Raw genomic sequence first — 23,504 nt, 5'->3', positions numbered from 1 at the left:
ACGCCCCGCTAATTTTTTTGTATTTTTTAGTAGAGACGAGGTCTTACCGCGTTAGCCAGGATGGTCTCGGTCTCCTCACCTCGTGATCCGACCGCCTCGGCTTCAAAAAGTGTTGGAATTACAGGCATAAGCCACCGCGCCCTGCGGAACACTTTTATTGTGAGTTGCTTTGAAATGAATAGAGCAGCATCTCTTTTTGAGTTCAGAATCTCGTCAAATTTCACAATGTATTTTCCTTGGTGTCATTCTATATCATCTAATTTGAACTCCACAATACCTCTGACAGTTGTATAATATTTTATTCCCTTGTGTTGCTGTGTTGTCTCCAGGATGTACAGTTCAGATCTTGATCTCAGAGTAGCATTGTGGAGAAACTTGTCTAAGGTTGTAGACTCGGGTGAAGCCTCGTTTCACCACACCTGAGGGGAGAAAATAAAACACATAGTCTCAGTAAGCCAAAGGTTCTCAACACTTTAGTATATAAAACTCACCTGCATGGCTTGTTAAACCAGACTAGTGGGCCCTACCCTCAGAGTTTTTGATTCAGTAGGTTTGGGGAGGAGGCAGAGTACTGACGTTTCTAATGAGTTTCCAGGTGATGCTGATGTGCTGGTTCTGGGACCACACTTTGAGAACCTCGGAACTAAGTCTTTTAGCATTGGCCAATCAAATATAAAAATAAGGGTTTCTAGATGCTCTTGTTTAGAGAAAGGAGGCACCCTTATTTCTGGGTATATGATAGCTGTATTCTCTACCTTCCATTATTCAATGAGATTTTATTATTCTTTGTTTTTAATCCCTTAAAGCAAGGCATTTTTTAAAAAAAATTTCTTTGAGGTGAATATAATTTGTATTTTTGTCTTTTTAAGGCATGGAGAGAAAGACAGAGAGAGAGAATGTTTCATTCACTGTTGGAATACTGACTTAGATATTTTAAATTAAATCAGTAACATTTGATTGGCCCAGTGTGCATTATAAAGATATGGATTTTTTTCCCCTTAGTAATTATTTAATAGACTTTGATTCTGCAACTTTCTACTTGGTAACCTTGGTCCAGTTGCCATTGCAGCTTAGCCTTATTGATTAAATGAAACTAATAACAATAGACTCATGAGGCTGTGTGGGTATAAAATGTAATATGTATAAAATTAATTCATGCAAATAATACATTTATACATATATAAAGACATAGATTGTACATGCAAAATAATTGTATGTATATACAAAATGTTCAAAATCAGTTTCAGGGTGACTTGCAGGATTTTTAAGGATAATTTTGTTCATACATTAAAACTTGTGAAACATTTATTTGATTCTGCTTAAGTATTTTTCAGTTAATATTTTATCATCGCACATTTCATGTCTTAGGAAATTTTTTACCCAAATCATGGGAAATGTCTGTCTTCTTTCCAGGCCACAGAGTAGTTAATAAATTAATTTTAAGTCAGTAAATGAAATATGTGAAATTTAAATTCATGAGCTTCAAAGAGAATACAAAGTCCTTCCATTTTTATCCAGATAATATTTTTCAAGAAATATTAAAGACACTGGTTTCTTAACTTTCTGGTGGTGAAGGTTCTATCTGAGTTATTTCAAATGTCTGGACAAAATTTAACAATTTTTAAGATTTAAATTTTTTTTTTTTTGTCTTAAAAGTGGCAGACAAAATTGTCCACCAATCTCATTTCATGTACAAAAACTTGCCAATGTTTCTTGTCCTGAGGTTGGGCTGCCTTCCCTTTTGCTGCCCAATATGCTTATATGTGAAGAAATTAAAATATAATTATAACTTTTCCTTTTTTATTTAGGGCACTGAAAAACAGAGCTGCTTCTGTTCTCTACCATGCATATTAAGAATAATGCATAAAATACATTCTCATGTTATACTTTAAGATATAAAGACTGAAAAATATTTTGTATGTGTTCATTCCTTTGTAAGAAATTGTCTTGTAGGAATACAACAGTTTAAACCCTGCAATTTTATTTTTCTAATGAAAGTAACTGAGTCCATATGTTCACAGATGAAAGTGACATCAGTGCATGATAAATGACTAGGAAGGTCCTTTGGCTTCCTCAACAGACTGTTGAAAAATCCCTGAAAAAGGACATAAGGATAATGATTGCTCAGTGCCATAGATCTAATAACTATAAAGGAGTGATCCTAAACTGGTCATCTAAATACAAACCAGAATTGTTTTTACTCTATTTTGTGTCCTTTCCAGTTTATTTTTTCTAGTGAAAGAGTAGTAGAATAACCTATTATTAGAGATCCTGACAGAAGCTAACAGAAGATGAAAATAATTAACCCTAAATGTATGTAGTTCTGTGATGGTGTAGACCTATGCCAGCTGTAGTCTATTAAAATATTATGCCTTTTGTTTTTCAGTCTAGTACTGTAATTACTAAACATCAAGTAAAATTTATTCTTTCATAAGAATTAAGACATGCTTAAGATAAAATAATTTAAAATATCTACAAAGCAATAACTGTAAATTTTCCATGATACAGATATAAATTAATGAGGTGCCTAGTGATGATTTTTAGAAGTTGATAAATATACTATGCCAGGCAATCTTTAATGTTCCATACATTTTCTATCACCCTATGAAATGGATATACTGGATTCTATTTTTCAGATTGGAGACTGAAAAGAAGAGAAGTTAAGGAACTTGTCTAAGATCATCAAGCAAAAAATTTAAAGCTGAAGTTTCAATATTTTCTTAGAAAACAAGAAAAGTTAGTGATCTCATTATAGAAGTACAATATAATAAATCTAAATACATTTAATATATTTAATTTGAAATAATCAAAACTTTCTTACAATGAAAGGATTTGTATCACTTACATATCATCAATGCAAAGCCAAGTTCTAAAGTGGCTCAAAGTATCAACCTTGGTCAAAATAGTCAAAACAGGCAAACTTTATGCATTAAAAATGTAACTTAAGTGTATGTTGTCTGTCTTTAATCTATTGTATTTTAGTTAGGACTGAAAAAAGAGCTACAATATTAGTATGGTACTTGATACTTTACAGAAGAATTTCATGAGTATTTCAGTTTGGCGAGCTATAGACTTTGACAGTTAAGACATGTGTGGTGTGATCACTCGTGGACTATCCCTTCACCTCCCATTACTACCTAACGTTTTCTGCACTCCATTCGGAATTGGAACTGCTTGAAGAAAAGCATTAGCATACTTTTAGGAATTCTAGTTAAATTTCAATGTTACTTAAACAATATTCTCAAAATAGCCAGGGAGAATTATATTTAGAAATATTTAATAAAAGCATAAGTGTCCAGTAGAGAAAACCAATGTTTAAGTTAAAAAAAAGAGGTTAATCTTTCTAATAATTATTAACACCTTTCAGATGTCATTATAAAATCTGTAAGTTAAATTGGAAAATGAATGCAAGAATTCTCCCTGTCTTAAAAAAGTTGACCTAGAACAAACAGAAATGTACTCCTAAAAACTAAAATTCATTGCTTTTCATAAGGACCTGCAATAGAAACTGAAATTACTATTCAATTGAGAAAGATGGCTGGGTCTTTTTTTTCTTCACATCCTTACCTCACTTCTTCCCTGCTCAAATTTTCTTTTCTTATTGCTGTTTTCCTTCTGAGTCCTGCCAGTCTCTTCTAGCAAGTGAAAGAGAAGGATGCAAAACTTCCCATGTACTTATCTTTTTTTTTCTTTTCTTTTCTTTTTTTTTTCAGATCTGTTGCCCAGGGTAGAGGAAATGGTGCCATTTTTTTTTTCCAAGATTTTCTATTGGGCATGAAAATTGCACTAATTTTCCAGGGTGTTGGAAGAAATTACAAAATCTTGAAAACCTATTATATATAAAATAGATTTACTGTTGTTTTCATAGGATTCTTCACATTCCTTAGGACAATCACTTTACTTTATATATTTTACAGTAAACAGTGAACAAGTTAAGAGGAGAGACATGATTGTATGTATATTTGTATTACCAGGATTTAGTGCAGTGTTTTATGTATGTGTATTAGATTCTTAGAAAAATACTTGAGAAAATAAATCTTGTCCCTTCCTCAATTTTTCTAGGCAGGAATGATTGGACTCTAGTACCTACAAGTAGATAAAGTAATCTGGACAGAGTACTATAAAATAGCCATCTCTGCGATATGGCTGTCCCTTGAATTATCCTGCACAAAGAAATGCCAGAATGGCATTAATCTAAATGCTAGGTGGGAAAAATGAACACACTTCCTTCTAAATCACATCAGCATAGAGGAGATTAATGACCATTATTTAAAGACTAAATCAAAAGATTGCAGTAAAGGCAGTGCTTCCATTTTGGTATGAATTTAAAATATTTGCCCATTACAGACTAGCATGGCAGTCCCTCGAGTTTTAGTGAAAATTTAATTCAACAATTGAAGTAACATTTGGTGCCTTCACAAATGATAACACTTTTTTTGTTTGGTCAATACAGGACATTATAGTTTGTAAAGTATTTTGTGATATTTTAGCCTCTTTATTCTTCACACAAAACAACTGAAGGTAGATATTATTGGGTTATTTTTATTTTTTGAAGGAGAAAATTAGAGAGGCTATTTAGCAGTTAGGTGTTGCTGGCTCCCTTGCACTCTGACACTTAGAAGTATGTGTTTACTATCTCTATTCCCCAAGATCCACAAACATTTATACTTTGCTTACTTTTCTGTCTTTACTACATTGCACAATCGCCAGCCCTGAGTAGGTGTAAGAAAGATATTTTAAGATAAATTAGGGATCGTTATTTTCACTATATTTCACTGCCAAGACACTGTACTAGGTCCTGGGGTTATACAAAATTAAGACAGATTTTTGTACTCAAATTCTTTGCAGTATATTAGGAAGTTGTAGTGAAAATGTCATTCTAGAAGGAAGGACAGAAGAAAGGAAGAAAGGAAGGAAAGAGGAAAAGATAGTAGGAGTAAGAGATAATACTCTTTTGTAATAGGCAGAATAATGGCTCCCCCAAAATGTCCATGCCCCAATTCTTGAGATTTGTAAATATAGTATCTTTTGTGGCCAAAGAAACTTTACAAATCTGATTGGCATCCTGGACCTTGAGAGGAGATTATTGTGGTGGGCCAATATAATCATGTGAGTCCTTAAAAGCATAGAAACCTTCTCAGGTATGAAGATATAGAAAGAGAGAGAGAGAGGAGTAAAAGTGATGTGATATGAGGAGCTGACCTGCATTTGTCATCTTTGAAGATGGGGCAAAAGACCCATGAACCAGAAAGTGAGGGCAGATTCTAGCAGCTGACAAGAAAATAGATTCTCGCCGTGCGCGGTGGCTCACGCCTGTAATCCCAGCACTTTGGGAGGCCGAGGTGGGCGGATCACGAGGTCAGGAGATCGAGACCACAGTGAAACCCCGTCTCTACTAAAAATACAAAAAATTAGCCAGGCGTGGTGGCAGGCGCCTGTAGTCCCAGCTACTCCAGAGGCCGAGGCAGGAGAATGGCGTGAACCCGGGAGGCGGAGCTTGCAGTGAGCCGAGATTGCGCCACTGGGCTCCAGCCTGGGCGACAGAGTGAGACTCCGTCTCAAAAAAAAGAAAAAGAAAATAGATTCTCCTCTAAAACTTCCTGAAAGGAATACAGTTCTTCAGACACTTTGATTTTGGTTCAGTGAATCCCTTGGCCCTCCAACCCACAGAAATGTCAGCCAAATACATTTGTATCACTTAAGCAACTAAGTTTGTGGTAATTTGTTAGAGCAGCAATAGAAAACTGATGTATCTTTTTCTCCACCCGAATGGCACAGGAAATACAAAACAGGGAAAACTGTTCATTAGAATTGAAAGCAAGGCAACAGAACCATCTTAGTTCAGACTTCCGTGTTTTCTACTACACACAGCAGAAATAGATTGAAATTAAAGGACCCACCAGCCTAGATCTCAAAACTTTCCTTTGAAATAAGAACATGTCTTTCCTCCCAGATAAACCAGAAGAGAGCCTATATCCCATGAATTGCCTTGACAGGAAAATGGCTGACAGGGACAGGCTGTGAGATTCCAAACAAGTATTTTAACTAGAATGCCTTTCGTTACTACAGATTAGCAGATGTCATAGCAATGGTAATGTCATTACTCAAGATTTCCTGACAGAAAGCCTGTAGTAGTGTACAGGTCTAGTAGTGACATCTTCCTGTTCCTAACAGAAAGCCTGTAGTAGCAGGGAGCAGTTTTTGAGAGTCTTCTTTGATGCAGGAAATGTTTAATAATCTGGATAGGACCTGAAAATTCAGATGACTGTGTAGTTGTACTTAATATAGGCAGCTTTTGGTGGAGATAGTAGTAGCCCCAGAGAAAGTTTTTACTTGGCAGTAAAGTTCTTTGCTGTCTTAATGATTATTTTAGTCGACAAATGATGTTAAGAATCAAGGCTCTTCCTTCTCTTGAAAGAGGCATATTAACACTGGGTTTAGAAGTTAATTCAGTACATTTGTCCCAAATGGGATAATCTATGCAAAGATGAATTTTTCCTACCGGGATTGCCAAAGTGCTAAATCATGCAAACTCTCCTCTGCGTAATATTTATTTATTTATTTTTGTCTCTTAGTTCCTATTGTCATTCCATGCTTTCCTCTATATTTCTAAGGGACTAAAAGCCTGCAAAGTATATTTTTGTTAACTCCAAAGGACAGACTTTCAGGGCAGTTTACCAGGAGACAGCTTTTACGATGAGTGCAGTGGCAAGAGGAAAGAAAAAAACATTTTTGCTGCTTCATGTATTGCCTACACAGTGACTGTTACAGTGGCTTCAGCAGAGTCAGTGGTGGTGTCAACAGTATCTGGAGCAGAGAGGGCAGCTTCGTTCATAGGAAGCAGCAATAGCAACAGAAGAAAAGGCAGTGACATCACCCTCAGCTTGTTGGGGGTAAGTGTGACCTTATGGACTAAGGCAAGTGACCATAACACTCTCCAACAGCTGCTCACCATCCCCTTCATAATCTCCAGTCACTTCTCCAGAAAACCCCTTCCTTTAACTCTCTAGAACTCTCTGCCATCAATTTATTTCTTTATATTCCTGTCTGTTTGATATCACCAGAGAGGCTTTTATTTCCCAACTAAACTTTGGCTGCTTTGGTATTTGTTAAAGAAGCAAACTCAGAAATAGGCTTTCAAGGCTTGGAATGTGAGTTTGTTAATCTATTTGTCATCTGAAAGTTGTGACTTTTTTGCCAGTGAATAATGGGCTATTTCTGTTTCCTGTCAGCAAATGCAAAACTGTACATCAACTGGATTAAATTAAAGGCAAGTATGTGAGGCTGAAATGGGCTATTTTGCTTGATTATAATGGTAGGAATGATGAGTATATTGTGGAATACATGGGCTACTTCTGATTGCAATGGAGAGCTCAGTCAGTGTACATTCAGAAACACTGAAACCATCGGAGATATTTCAGTCTCCATCGATCCCCTTCCAGAGGCACCACAATATGCAGAGAATAAAGGACTCCTTTCTTACTCCCACCTTCCAATTCATTATTACTTCCCTGTGGCAGAATCTAAATAATCAAGATGGTAAAGCATCAGTGGAAATAAAGTTTTTAGGCTTCCAGCTTCCTGCAGGGAAGGGAAATCAGAAAAGGTTAGAGCAGAGCTAAGTGCCTATAGACAAATAACCAGCTCAGTGATTACGTTGTTAACAAGTTTTATAGTTGGCCCTAAAAATGGTCTGTAAACACATACCAGTTCAAAATAGAAAATTCTAAAAAAAAATCTTATTTCTGAAGTATTTCTTATTTCTGAAATATCAGACTAAAAGATAACTCCCAATTCCTTAATGGTAAAGAGAAAAATATAGATGCAAAAAATAAATTAAGAAAAAGGAACAAGGTAATTTTTTGTGGCACAGAGGAAGTAAGACATACATACAAAAGATAAATACTATCATCTGTTGAAACAACATGTACTACACAGAACAGAAGTAAATTTTAACCAGCATCCATAAAAGTCAAAGAAACACAAGTAAATTTCAAGTACTGTCTTTAAAAGTCAAGGAAACATGTATGAGGCAAAACAGTAGATTTAAGATTAGATGGAAGTGCAGAAGAAGATTGATATGGTTTGAATCTGTGTCCTCATCCAAATCTAATGTTCAGTTATAATCCCCATTGTCGGAGGTAGAGCCTGGTGGGAGGTGATTGGATCATAGGGGCAGTTTCTCATGAATGATTTAGTACCATCCCCCTAGTGCTGTTTTTGTGATAAAATTCCCGTAAGATCTTTCTTTAAAACTTTGTAGCACCTCCTCCCTCTCTCTTTTCCTGCGGCTCCAGACAGATGTGTCTGCTTCCTCTTCACCTTTTGCTATGATTTTAAGTACTCTGAGGCCTCCCCAGAAGCTGATGCCACCGTGCTTTCTCAACAGCCTACAGAACCACAATCTAATAAAGCCTCTTTCCTTATAAATTACCGAGTCTCAGATAATTCTTTATAGAAAAGCAAGAGTGGACTAACATACATCCTGTGCCTGGAAAAGCCACAGACACTCAATGCCAGCCTGTGAGAGCAGCTGTAGTGGCTGAACCCTGAAAAATCACAGGACTAGAGCTGCCCAAGCCTTTGGGAGCCTACCTCTTTCATCAGTGTGCCCTGGATGTGGGACATGAAGTCAAAGGTGATTATAGTGTAGCTTTAGGATTTAATGACTGCCCAGCTGGATTTTGGACTTGCATGAGCCTGTAGCTTGTTCCTTTTGGCAGATTTCTCCCCTTTGGAATGAGAGTATTTACCCAATGCCTATACTCCCACTGTATCTTGGAAGTAACTAGATTTTTTTAAAAGAATTTTGACTTTATAAGCTTAAGAGAGTAGCATTATCTCAGATGAGACTTTGGACTTCAGGCTTTTGAGTTACTGCTGTAATGAGTTAAGGCTTTGGGGAAGATTGCTAGAAAGACATGATTGTATTTTGCAATGTGAAAGGACATGAGATGTGGGAGGGGCAAGGGGAAGAAGGATGTGGTTCAGATGTGTGTGCCCACCAAAAATTTATGTTCAATTGTACCCTCCAGTGTTAAAGGTGGGGTTGGGTGGGAGGTGACTGGATCATGGGGGAAGTTCTCATGATTTAAGAGCATGCCACTTGGAGGTATCCTCAGTGATGCTGAGTTCTCATGAGATCTGGTTGTTAACAGTGTGTGGCACCTCCCCCGACCCCGTGCTTCTGCTCTCACCATGTGAGACACCTCACTCCCATTTGCTTTCATTATAATTGTAAGTTGCCTGAGGCCTCCCCGGAAGCCAAGCAGATGCCAGCATCATGCTTCCTGTATTGCCTGAAGAACTGTCAGTCAATTAAGCCTTTTTCTTTATAAATTACCCAGCCTCAGGTATTTCTTTAAAGGGATGCAAGAATAACCTAATATGGAGATGAAAATGTAGCTGGAGGCAGTCTAAGGTAAAAGTGGAGCTTAGGGAAATTACTGTATTAAAAATGTTTAGGTACAAAGTAGTTACTAAAACAAGTTTTAGTGTTATATGGTGGTCAAAAACAAGCTATTCTGTTGAAAGCTAAGTTAATGTTGTAATAAATTTGAAAAAGAAAAACAAAACAAAAGAAAAGCTAAGAGATGTTAAATGGATTAAAATAGAAAAGATAATTGACAAACAGTAGAAATAGCAAGATTAAGCAAAAGAAATAATTTAGTTACATAAGAGCTACTATGCCAGAGTTCTTCAGAGACATTCAATAAATGCAAGAGATTATAGGATATGATTTAATTTTTCTTACTTTTGTAGTATTTTTATGCACACCACATGTTTACATGAGGCAAACCATATATGTTAATATTTGTCAGATACTAATACAGAAAAAACAGCATAACAGACATAGGTAATTATCCTATATTTAAAGTGAAAATATCATTAAAATGTATTATAGTGATTCATTTTTCAAAAATGGAAAACTATAGAATACTTGCATTATACTCAACTTTCTTCAAGTGTGGCATGATACATTTTCTAATTTAATTGAATCTGTAATATTTATGATATTTTTAGAACAAAGATTTCTGAGGACAGGGTGTCAGAAAATATGATAAATAACAAAGAAAATTTAAATGGAAGTTACTATGTGACAATTAGTATTTTATTACTTTACATGTACTAACTTATTAAATGCTTACGATAATGGTCTAAGATACAAATATTCTTAATTTTACACAGGAGAAAACTAAAACACAAAAAGTTCAAGTATATTACCAAAATCACAGCAAAAGCTGTTGAGCTGACATCTGATTACAGTCAACCTGTATCAAGAGTCTGTTACCTAACTACTGTAAAATACTTTCTCTCACATTCTGACACTTGTTTATTGGCCACAGTATTTAAAATGACCAATAGTGTATATTTATCACTCAAGGTATTTTAATTATTTTACCATTCAGTTATTTATTTAATACTGTTCTTAATTTTATCTCCAAGAATGTATTGTCATATCTGTATCAATATGATAAAAATTAAAACTGAACTCTTTTCCCATTTAGAAAAAATGTGCAGCTTGCTGCCTGTGTGCATTTAATTTTATATAAACATGCTCTGTGAAGCTAAAGCAAATCGGAACAATTTTCAATGTGAAAATAAAATATAAAAACTGTTATTGGAGTTATTTCTAAACAGAACTAACATCAGAATTGTTTGAATCATCAGAATTATCTAATGGATTCTGATTTTTGGAAAAATTGGATTCAAATGAATCTTTGGGTAACAACTGTTCAAGAATGGTGTTAATATCACATATAGAAATATTGTTTTATAGGATTTGACATTTTCATCAATTGAGAATTACTATATTTTGCAAACAGAAATACCACTACTAAAAAACAGAATGCTGTAAATAGAATGATGTCTTTTGTTTCTAAAGTCAATATTTGAGAGCAATCCAAAAACAATAATAAAAGTGAGATATTTTGTGGCACACTTATCTCAGGGTAAATGCTGCAGCAGCAAGTGCCGCCAGTGTGTATTTTCAGGGAAAACAGGGAAAGGATTAACATGGGAAAATGGGAAAAAGGGTAACAGGTTAAGCATTCTCATAGTATTAAAAGAAAACTAATTCAAAAAATATTTATTGAATGGAGTGATTTTTCCAGAGTTTAAGCCTCCCATGGTTTATAGTTTAAAAGTGGGAATCTGGCAAATGAACAACTATTTCTGTACAGTTATGAGTGCTAAGACCAAATTACTATAGACTAGGTACAGTTAAGGAATTAAGTAGGGCATCTTTTACAAAGACAATGGTAATGAGGTTAAAAATGTGACCAATATGAGACATATTAAGGATGTAAAGTGTAAAATAATAATAATAATTGACATTTATGAATATTTTTAATGTACAAGTTACTGTCATAAGTGTTTCATAAGGGTTTTATTACTTAACTCTTATTATAAAAGCTATTAGTAAGCTACATTAACTTTATAGATAAAGGAAACTAGGCATCAGAGAAGCTACATAAGTAACCAATGGAATGTGATTGAAGTAATGTTATGTGACTTGTTAAGACAGATAGTAACTTCTACTTCTGTTGTTAGAGTGTTGCACTGAAACTGCAAGGTAAAGAAGTCAGCTCAGACTTCTGGAGTGTGAGTGGTCATGTGGACTGTATTAGGCCATACTTACACTGATGTAAAGAAATACCGAAGACTGGGTCATTTATATAGAAAAGAGGTTTAATTGGCTGAAGGCTTTACAGGAAGCTTCTAGGGTGGCCTCAGAAAGCTTACAATCATGGTGGAAGGTGAAGGGGGAGCAGGCATGTCACATGGCAAAAGCAGGAGCAAGCAGAGGATAATAACAACAGTAAGGGAAGAGGTGCCACACTTTTAAATAATCAGACTTATGGATGAAAGCTGAGGTTCTGCAGACAATTGCCAACATCAGCTGACAGAAATTAGTGAAAACATCTAGTGAAGTCATCTTGAAACTTTTAGTTCAGCCAGTCCTCTAATAGGTGGTGTGCTGATAAATGTTGAACAATGCAGGTCTATGGGAAGGAAAAATGCCTAATTTGTAGCATTTGGCGTTTTCTCTCTAAAGACATCAATCACGGTAAATTTCAATCCATTAATATGATGGTATCTGGTTTACAGAACTTCTGAAACCATCAGCTCTCCTATGTTGCTAAGAGTGAGCTCCAGCACAGCATTGTCAATTCTGTTAAATGAAGCAGCATGAGTGAACCCAGCTGAAACCACAGCAGAAACTGCCTTGGAAACTTGCAAAATCATGAGAAATAGAAATCATTGTTTTAAGTAACTAAGTTTTTGGGTATTCAGTTACTCATTAAAGGACTAAAGAAGGCAATGAACAACAAAGAGACAAAATAAAAAGTATAATATTTAAAATATCATAAATGTTCAGTTCTCTCAATTATTAATAATAATGATACCTTGGTTTTTTTCTTAGTATTAGTTTAACTTCCTCTTTTCCTATTTGGATGTCTTTTATTGCTTTCTTTAGCCTGATTGCTCATGCTAGGGCTTCCATTAATATGTGAAATAGGAGTCCTGGAAGTGGATGAATATCCTTGTTTTGTTCTGGTTCTCAAGGGGAATGGTTCCAGCATTTGTCTCTTCAGTATAATGTTGGCTGTGGATGTGATCACTCTTCAGGTACATACCTTTGAATCTTAGTTTGTTGAGGGTTTTTAACATGAAGACATGTGGCATTTTATTGAAAGATTTTTTTTTATTCTGCATCTATTGAGAAAATTGTGACTTCTTTTATTTCTGTTTATTGATGAATCATATTTATTGATTTCCATGTGTTGAACTGACCTTGCATTCCAGGAATAATGCCTACTTGATTATAGTGGATTTATTTTTTGATGTACATCTAGATTCTGTTTGCTAGTATTTTGCTGAAAATTTTTGCATCTATGTTCATGAAGGATATCGGCCTGAAGTTTTTTATTTTTCTTTTATCTCTACCAGGTTTTTGTAGGATGATACTGACCTCATAAAATGAGTTACAGAGAAATCCTTCCTCCTCAATTTTTTGCAATAGTTTCAGTAGTAATAGTACCAGCTCTTCTTTATACATCTGGTAGAATTCATATGTACATCTGTCTGATCCTGAGCTTTTTTTGGTTGGTTGGCTTTCTATTACTGAATCAATTTTGGAACTTGTTGTTGGTCTGTTGAAGGATTCAGTTTCTTGTTGGGTCTTTTGAAGACAGCCTAGAGTTAGGTCTTGCTTCTTTGTACAACTTGCCATTTGGTGCCTTTTACGCAGGACATTTAACCTAAGTTCAAGGTTCATGCTGATATGTGTGAATTTGGTTCTGACATTGTGTTGTTAGCTGGTTGTTATGCAGGCTTGATTGTGTATTTGCTTATAGTGTCAATAGCCTATCCATTTGAGTGCCTTTTTGTGGTAGCCTGTAACAGTTTTTCATTTCCATATGTAGCACTCTTCAAGGGCCAATGCTAAGGCACACCTAGTAATAACAAATTCCCCTAGTGTTTTCTTGTCTGAAAAGGATCTTATTTCTCATTTGTATATGAAGCTTTGTTTGGCTGGCTGTGAAATTCTTGGTTGGAATTTTTTTTTTTCTTTAAGGATGCAGAATATAGGCCCCCAATCTCTTTCAGCTTGTAGGGTTTCTGCTGAAAGGTCTGCTGTTAGCCTGATGGGGATTCCCTCTGTCGGTAACTTTTTCCTACTTTCTAGATGCATTTAATATTTTTTCTTTTACATTGGCCTTGAAGAATGTGATTACTATGTATCTTGGGAATGGTTTCTCATATAATATCTTGCCTGAGTTCTCTACATTTTCTGAATTTGCATGTGTATCTCTCTAGCAAGGTTGGGACAGTCCTTATGGAAGTTATCCTCAAATATGTTTTTGAAGTTGCTTGCTTTCTTCTTCATAGATGTCAATAATTCTTTGATTTGATCTCTTTCCATAATCCCATATTGTTCGGAGGTTTTGCTCAGTTGTTAAAATCCTTTTTAAAATTTTTGTCTGCCTGAGCTAATTTGAAGAGCTGGTCTTTAAGCTCTAAGATTCTTTCTTCTAATCTGCTGTTAATATTTGTGATTGTATTATAAAATTATTCTGGTGAGTTTTTTCAGCTCCATCAGCTTGGTTTCATGCATTCTTAGAAGGGCTATTTTGTCTTTCAACTCTTAAGGCATTTAACTGGATTCCTTAAATTCCTTGGAATAGGTTTCAACTTTCCCCTGAAATTCAATGATCTTTGTTGCCCTCCAGATTCTGAATTCTGTCATTTCAGCCATTTTTTTTTTTTCTGGTTAAGAACTATTACTGGGGAGCTAGTGTCATCACTTGGAGGTAAGGAGACACTCTGGCCTTTAGAGTTGCCAGAGTTCTTGCACTAATTCTTTCTCACCTGGGTAAGCTGATGTTCCCTTAACTGTTGTATAATTTGATTATAGTCATTTGGCTTCACTCCTGGATGTTTTTACAGGATGGAAGTTGTATGAGGGTCTTTATTTGTGGCTGAATTCTTGTAATTGGTTTCACAGGGGGGTATATTAGTTTGGCTGCAATACAGTATCTGGCCCTTAAGTGTAATGGCTGGTAGGTGGGATCTTGCTCAGCCACGTTGCTCCTGTATACTTGCTTGTATTTGCAGTTGTGCTCACTTTCAGTGTTATGAGGATGTGGGTTTCTCTCCCAGTTGAATGCTAGCTGAAGATCTCTGCTTGGTACACCCAGGCTGTGCAATGCAGCTCTGAGAGAACTCAGGGTTTTTGTTGTCTCCCAACTTGGGCACAGAAGGGGTGAGGAACATGGCAATGGCAGTAGCGGAGAGTCTTTCACTTGTTTCTTGGGATTCCATCCCAGAGAAATGCAGAGCCACTGCCAATTGGAATGGTCACTAACAGGTGGGGTAGCTGCCTTGAAGACTCAAGCTCAATGACCCTCCCTGGTGACAAGTATTAGGGCAAGAGGGCTAGCAGCAAACAAATATTGGTCTCTTCACCTTTGAGTGGTTGCAGCATGTTGGAGGTTAAAGTAAAGCACTCAGGATGTTTGTTCCTTTCCCAGTCTGAGGGCAGCAAAGGCAGTATCACTGCAGTGGCATGGCAGAAGGGCTGTCAATTATTTCTGGGAGCCCCACCTCAGAGAATCACAGTGCTTCTGTCAATGGAAATGTTCAGCAAGGGGTGAGGTGGCTGTGCTGCAGGCCCAAGACAGGGGCCACGCTTGATGAAGAGTAATGGGTGGGATCTCACAGGGAAGAGAGACTGCACTCCCTTTTGTATGGTGGCTGTGGCATGCTAGAGTTGCCAGTGAAGCAACCGGGCTCTTTGTTTCTTCCCTAGACCAAGGACAGTAAGGTCGTATGGTTGCAGCTACAACGCCAGAGGGCTGTGGGTTGTCTTTAGGGATTCCTCCCTAGAGAAATTCAAAGCTGTCACCAACTGAAGTGTTTAGGCAGCATCAGGGCAGCTGTGCTGGGGGCCCTGGTTGAGAAGCCCTGCCCAATGAGGAATAGCAGGGTTAGAGATCCACGTGGTAAACAGTCTGGCCACTTTTGCATGAGTGAGTTTCAGTGTCCTGGAGGCCCGTGATACTCCTAGGTTGTTCACTCTTTACCAGCCTTAGGGGAGTAGTGGTAGGAGTTGTAGCAACAGGAAAAATGGCAAGTGTCTCTGTTACCTCTGGGAGCTTCATCCCAGAGAAATGTAGGGCTGCTACTGGCTAGAGAATTAAGGTAGGAATAGGGAGACTGTGCTGGGAACACAGTTAGGGAGGTGCTGCCCAGTGAGAAGTAGCAAAGTCAGGGACCACTGCAGAAAACAGTCTGGCTACTTGACTACATGAAAAGATCATCCTCAAGACACATAATTATCAGATTTTCCAAGGTCAACATTAAAGAAAGAATGTTAAAGTCAGCTAGAGGGAAAAGGCAGGTCACCTACAAAGGAAGCCCATCAGGCTATCAGAGGACCTCTCAGCTGAAATCCTATACCCAGAAGAGATTCAGGGGCTATATTCAACATTCTTAAAGAAAACAAAAATCTTCAACCAAGAATATCATATCCAGTCAAACTAAGCATCCTAAGTGAAGAAGAAAAAAGATCTTTTTCAGATAAGGAAATGGTGATGGACTTCATTACCACTAGACTTGCCTTACAAAAGATTTTGAAAGGAGCAATAAATATAGAAAGAAAAGACCACTATCAGCTAATACAAAAACACGCTTAAACACACAGACCAGGGTCACTGGACAGCAACCAACCAAACAGGGCAACATAATAACCAGCTAACAGTACAACAACAGGATCAAATCCACACATTAATACTAACCTTGAATGTAAATGTGGTAAATGCCCCACCTAAGAGGCAGAGTGGCAAGCTGAATGAAAAAGTAACACCCAATGGTATACTGTCTTCAAGAGACCCATCTCACATGTAATGACACCCATAGGCAAAAAATAAAGTGATGGAGGAAAATCAAACAAGCAAATGGAAACCAGAAAAAAAGCAGGGTTGCTTACTTAATTTTAGACAAAACAAACTTCAAACCAGCAAAAATCAAAAAAGACAAAAGGCATCACATACTGGTAAATGGCTCAATTCAACAATACCTAACTATCCTAAATATATATGCTCCCAACACAAGAGCACCCAGTTTCAAAAAGCAAGTTCTTAGAGATATACAAGGAGAAATGTGCCACATAGTAATAGCGTGGCACTTCAATACTTCACTGACAGGATTAGACAGATTATCAAGGCAGAAAATTAACAAAGATATTCAGGAGCTGAACTCAACAATGGACCAAATGGATCTGATAGACCTCTGCAGAACTCTCCACACAAAAACAACAGAAGGCACATTCTTCTCATCATCACATGGCACATACTTTAAAATCAACCATGTACTTGGACATAAAAATTCCTTAGCAAATGTAAAGGAACCAAAATAATACCAAACACAACCTTAGGCCACAGTGAGATAAAAATACAAGTCAAGACTAAGAAAATTGCTCAAAATCATGCAATTAGATGGAAACTAAACAACATTCTTCTGAATGACTTTTGAGTAAATAACGAAATAAAGGCAGAAATAAAAATGTTCTTTGAAAATAGTGAGAACAAAAATACAACATACCAGAATCTCTGGGACACAGCTAAGGCAGTGTTAAGAGGGAAATTCATAACACTAAATGTCCACATCAAAAGTTAGAAAGATCTCAATTTAACAACTTAGCATTGCAACTGAAAGAATTAATTGAAGCAAGACCAAATCAACCCCAAAGCTAGCAGAAGACAAGAAATAACAAAAATCAGAGCTGAGCTGAAGGAAGTCAAGACAAGATAAACCATTCAAAAGATCAAAGATTCAGGAGTTAGCTTTGAAAACATTAATAAAATAGGCCACTATCCAGACTAGTAAAGAAAAGAGGGAAGATACAAATAAACACAATTAGAAATGACAAAGGTAATGTTACCACTGATCCCAAAGGAATAAAAAATAACCATCATAAACTACTATGAACACCTCTGTGCACACAAACTAGAACACATAGAAGAGACTGATAAATTGCTGGAAGCATACACCTTCCCAAAACTGAACCAGGAAGAAATTGATTCCCTGAACAGACCAGTAATGAGCTCCAAAATTGAATCAGTTATAAATAGCCTACCAAAGAAAAAAAGCCCAAAACCTGATGGATTAACAGCTGAATTATACCATATGTACAAAGAAGAGCTGGTGTCATTCCTACTAAAATTATTCCAAAAAATTGAGGAGGAGGGACTTCTCCTCTACTCATTCTATGAGACCAGCATCATCTTGATACCAAAACATGTATTTGGCTGGTAAAAATTCATAAAGCCGTTTAATATTTCTGTACTTTCTGCATAAATTTTATATGTCAATAAAAATGTTAACAAGGAAAAATGAACAAAACCAAACAAAAAGAGTGGTCAGTTAAGAAGGGTTTTGGTAGCATGAGTATGACTCTGTGGTTTTTGGTTTGAATGACTTGGATTGATACTACTACTCACAGAGAGGGAAAAATCAGAAAGCGAAGTAGATGCAAAAGTAAAATGATTGGTTTCATTTTGGACATATATTATTTTTCAGGAGCCTATGGGCCAGCTAATGAAAAATACAGAAGTCTGAATAGCAGGGGAAAGCTCTGGGTAAGCTTGAGGATGTTGACAACATTTTAAAAGTAATAGAAACATTGGGAAAAGTATGTGTTGACAGATAATGTAATTTATGTTGTTTTAAATTTTACATTTCAGGTGTCAGCTATATATTCAAGTAGAGATAAACAGAAGAAGATGTGAAGAAGTCAATGATAGGATGGTAGGTATGGTTATCTTATTGCGTTACATGAAATCATTGTTTCTTGGGGGTAATATATGGAGAACATGGTTTAGTAGAACAAAAGGGTTCTTGGTTTTTGGAAAATAACTATTATTAATCATATAGGAAAAAAAGGCATGCAAAGTATTAAGCCATTTTTTGGGAAATAACAGCCTAAACATTTTGGGGGGAGAAAGAAGTAATCATCATTATTTATAGTGATTAAGCTTGAAAATTGAGGGGAAACTTTGTTGTTTGATAAAGAAGAATTCAATATTATATTAATATTATTGTCATTTAAATAACCATAACATAAAGCAAATAATACGTGTAGTGAATTAAGTGCACTAAATAATTTGAATAACTCAACATAGGTAATAAAATGGTGAGTTTAAGAGTAGCAAATAAAGGAGTGACATAAAAAAGAAAAAGCTATGTTTACAAAAATGCTCATTATAGAATTACAACACTGAGTATTTGGAACTTAAATTATTAATAAAAAGGCATAAGAAATGTTATGCTGCATCCACTAGATGGAGTGTGATGCAACCATTTTAAAAAGTTATGAATTAGTACAGAAATTGCATGTAATGTAATGTTAGCTTAAAAGTATAAATTTAGTTAAAAATGTACATATGCAAGAAATAAAACATGCAAGTATTGGAATTATAGGTAAATGCTTTCCTATCCTGAATTTTTCTCTATTTTACCAAAATGTTTTAGTGTGAAAAAAATTAATTTATATTGCAAATTATATATAAGAACCAATAATTTTTCACAAAAGCTATTCGTTTATAAATAAAATGCTTCTGAAGCTAGACATTAGCTAAACAAATGCCAAAGATTATATTAATGGTATTACTGCTGGTATATTACTTAGTGTAAGTTAAATTCTGTACTAAAACTCAAAATGTAAAATGACTAAAATATACTTTTTATTTCCTGCAGTGTATCTGAACTTACCTGGTGACTATGGCAATGGACAATCATTCAGAAATCAGGCTCTGGGAGGCTTTGCTATCTTCAGTAAATGCCTTGTAAGGTCCTTTGGGAATCATCTCCATTCTAGCTAACGAGAAAAGGAGAGTATTTTGGGTCAGTTGTGGAAATGGTACAATTATTTTTGGAAATGTCACTTTCTGTATCTATTTCTGTGTAAAAGATCACTCCAACACTCCATGTCCCAAAACAACTACAGTCTTTCCCCTGATACACACAATTTCATGATTTGATTGAGTTGATCTTCTGCTAGTCTTGTTTTGGCTAAGTCATTGGCTGCATTCAGCTGATGGATCAGTTGGGACCTGGTCCCAACTGCTTCCCAATTGCTTCTCCAAAGCAATGCCTATGCTTTGGAGAAGCCTAAAATGAACTACTAAAATGCAAGTGGAAGGTGGAGGATGCAAACAGAAGCTGCAAGACCCGTAAGACCTACCTCAGAGATCACAACATTATTCCTGCCATATTCTGTTGCTCAAAACAAGTCCCAGGGACAGTCTGAATTAAAAGAGGTTGGAAATGAACTCCATCTTCTGATATGAAGAGTTGTAAAGTCACCTTGTAAAGCAATGGAGATGTACAGAGATATAATTCACTAGGAGGCATTGTTGTAACAATGTAGCATAGCACACATCATTTAGAACTTAGATATATGGCTATACTTATGTAGAAGTGAGAATAAGAAATGGAGTCTGGCTCTGTGCCCAGGAAGACATTACCCATTTTAATGAGTCACAGATACTATCTTTTACAGTATCATAGGTAAACATGTTTTTGTTTGTTTTTACTTGTGAACTGTGTTAAGACTTTAACAAAATCTAATGAATAACTACATTGAAGGTTAGTATTAAGTTCTGTTATTACATGCAAGCTTTCACTTGTAGCCAAGCTTCTCTCCATTGGACCACAGTATGCTTGTTTTGTTTGCCAACCCAGTCTGGAGCTTGATAAATTTAAGTTCCACTGCACCTGGTATGCCATGATAGTGGCCAGAAACTCTAGGCAAATACACAGGTGAGATATATGGAAATAGAAACCAAAGAAGTACAGACAACCTTAAGTCATAGTTAGGGTAGTACCTTAAAACCTCTTCTAAGTCATGCTGAGGGATTTGTAGGTTATCACCTTGAAGATGTCCATATCGTTTGGTTGTGTCCCCACCTAAATCTCATCTTGAATTGTAGTTCCCATAATCCCCACATGTCCTGGGAGGGACCCAGTGGAAAGTAATGGGATCATGAGGACTGTTGCCCGCATGCTGTTCTCATGATAGTAAGAGAATCTCATGAGATCTGATGGTTTTATAGGTGTCTGGGATTTCCTCTCTGGCATTCATTCCCCTGTCACCTTGTGAAGAGATGCCTTCTGCCATGATTAGAAATTTCCTGAGCACTCCCAAGCTATGCTGAAATGTGAGTCAATTAAACTTCTTTCCTTTATAAATTACCCAGTCTCGGATACTTCCTCACAGTAGCGTGAGAATGGACTAATAACGGTGTGTACTCTTGATACATTTTTAAGGAGAGGAAGAAGATAAGTAGAGTTATGTTTTAGAAGGGTAAATATGGTTGCAATAAAGAAAATATTTTTTCCAGGGTAAGTGATTGAAGATAAGTAATTAGATTACATGTGATTAATGTCTGAATGAGTCAAGGAGGAAAGAGAAGATAGATTAAAGAGAATATTTGAATTATGCTTGACATAACTTGATTGCTCTTGATGAGCAGGAAGGTGGAGAAGGGATAGGCCTTGCTTTTTGCAGGTTGTGCCTTTTAAAGACATTTGAGTAAAAGGAAAGTGGAGACTGAAATGCAGCTCTTGTTTAATTTGCGAGTCCTTGAGTCCTGTTAGAACTATATATTCCAACAGAAGCTGTGTTGTCTCCTAAAATATCCATCCAAGTGGGGCATCTATTTTTAATTTATTCACCAATAGAATATCTTTTTCAAGTTTCAACATCTAGAGATGTATCATTTTTCAAAAATGCAGAAAACTGCTGCTTAACCTGGAAGTAGTTTTGGCTGAGGAAGTTAAGAATAATACTTGGGTTTATGACTTGAGTTATTGGGTCAAGTTTTAGAGTTTTGTGTCTCAATATGTAGTCCTTGGAACAAGAGCATCAGCATTGTTAGGTAACTTATTAGAAATATAAAATATTCAATCAGAATACTCAATTAGACCATGCATTTTAACAAGATCAATAGGTAATTTATATTAATATATATGTTACAGTTTGGGAAGCACTGCTTTAAAGATAATGAATGAATGCCTCAGAATTTGGTTATTAGGGAGTATTCCTCCATGGGCCCGGACAGAAGATATTCCAGTTATAGGTGAAAGCCATGGGTCACCTCATCCAGTGGGTTCTCGCTATATCTGTAGCAGGCTCAGAGGAAGCAGGGACCTTTCCAAAGCTGTGAAATAAGTAAAATAAAAGGAGGAGGGATTTGATAAGCTGATGGAAATAAAAATTTAAAAAATTGCCTTTTTCTATGTTGACATAGCTCAGTGGGGCATAAAGAAAATGCAAGACATACAAGGATATACTAATTTCCTAGGGAAAGGTCATAAGAAAATATCAAAAACTAGGTGGCTTAAAACAACATACATTTATTCTTTCACAGCTGTGGAGGCTAGAAATCCAAAATCAAGGTATTGGCAGGGCCATGCTTTCTTTGAAGCCTCTGGAGGAGGATCTTGCCCTGAATTTTCTTGCTTTTGGTGGTTTATTGGCAATCCTTGGCTTGTAGGAGCACCCCTCCTGTCACATGGTCACCTTCTTCCTGTATGTCTTCACACTCTCTTCCCTCTATTCATGTCTGTGTCTGTCTCCAAATTTACCCCTTTAATAAAGACAACAGTCATATTGAATTAGGACCCACTCTAATGACCTCATTGTAACTAACTACATTAGCAACAATCCTATTTCTAAATCTGGCCCATTTCTCAGGTACTGGGTATTGGGACTTCAACATCTCTTTTTAAGGGACACAATTCAACCTATAACAGAGAATAATTATCACAAATTTGTTTAAATAATATTTTAGGAACTCTCTGATAATGTATCAGAAAGTTTCCATAGTAATACAGAAAATCATATTGCAACTGGAAAAAAAGTATCAATCTAAATCTAGTATTAAAATAATATAAGAGTAGAAAACCATGAAACCTATAACTAAAGGTTCAATTAAATTATAAAGCAAAAAAAGGTTAAGAATAGTAAGTTTATAAAATTCTAGGACAGGACACACATAAACATACCTTAAAGGTAGAGTAGAACCAAGCTCTTAAGTTCCATGTACATTTAGACTCCTAAGCTGTAAGCCCTCAACAGTTGTTTCTATGGCTGCCTCTGCTTCTTTCCAGTTGTTGCTCAACTTTTAATATACTACTGAGGTTTTTCTTGCTTTCCCTATATAAAACAGCAATCCTAATCAATCTCCAGGGCTTCCCTATCACACTTACCATGCTTAATTTTTCTCTAAGTAGCTTTCTGAAGTGCAGCTTAGTTAACTGTTTATTTCTTTATATATCTCTTCTCCCATTAATATAAAATCCTTGAATATTAAAATTTTTTCTTTGCTGTTCACTATTATATTCAATGTTAGTCTGTATCTTTATCTAGGTACAAATAAGCACTCAATGAATGTTTCACTGGCACACAGCTCTCCCCAAAACATGGTTTACAAAATAATTATCAAAATTCTTCTCATTTAACATAGCTCCTGGCAAGCTCTCCTTGATGTATTTTATTCTGTTGTGAGAACAGTATACAGAAAAATTACAGTTGACATGAAGACTGCAAAAATAAACCTTTTGCAAGAATCTAGAAATTTAACGAAGCTGTTGGTAGCAGACAGCAAGCATGAGGTTAAAACATGAGTTCTGTTATTTTTCACTGTGAAGCCCTAACGTAGAAATAGAGGGCAGCCTGTTATTAAATAGCAAATTCTCTACTATGACGGCATTGCGTGTAAAGGGAGTCAGAGTCTTAAAAAACAGAAAAACCTACTTTCTTCAGGAAATATGACTGTATCTACAAATACACTGTCAGAGCAAAGGAAAAGCAAATCATAAACAAAAAATATTCACAAGAAAAAAATTCCAAGGGAAAAAAATGAAAACCAAAACCAAATAGTTTTCTATAAATTTTATAAAAATGTAACAAGATGATTGTAGTTGAGAAACAA

At 36.0% G+C, this 23,504-nt stretch overlaps 1 long non-coding RNA gene across 1 annotated transcript; it reads right to left on the bottom strand.

Annotated features, from left to right (window-relative positions):
* Positions 1-375: 375 nt before the first annotated feature.
* LOC116479972 (uncharacterized) lies at positions 376-22,678 on the bottom strand. Its single transcript, XR_004251175.1, has 3 exons — positions 22,576-22,678; positions 19,279-19,384; positions 376-419 (listed from the first exon to the last, which is right to left on the bottom strand). It is a non-coding gene; the product is annotated as an uncharacterized LOC116479972 (long non-coding RNA).
* Positions 22,679-23,504: the final 826 nt, after the last annotated feature.

This window comes from Hylobates moloch, unplaced genomic scaffold (genome assembly GCF_009828535.3).
Source record: "Hylobates moloch isolate HMO894 unplaced genomic scaffold, HMol_V3 SCAFFOLD_13, whole genome shotgun sequence".
Taxonomy (NCBI): Eukaryota; Metazoa; Chordata; class Mammalia; order Primates; family Hylobatidae; genus Hylobates; species Hylobates moloch.
The sequence above is the reverse complement of the archived record's forward strand: the minus strand, read 5'-3'. Positions and strand labels throughout refer to the sequence as shown.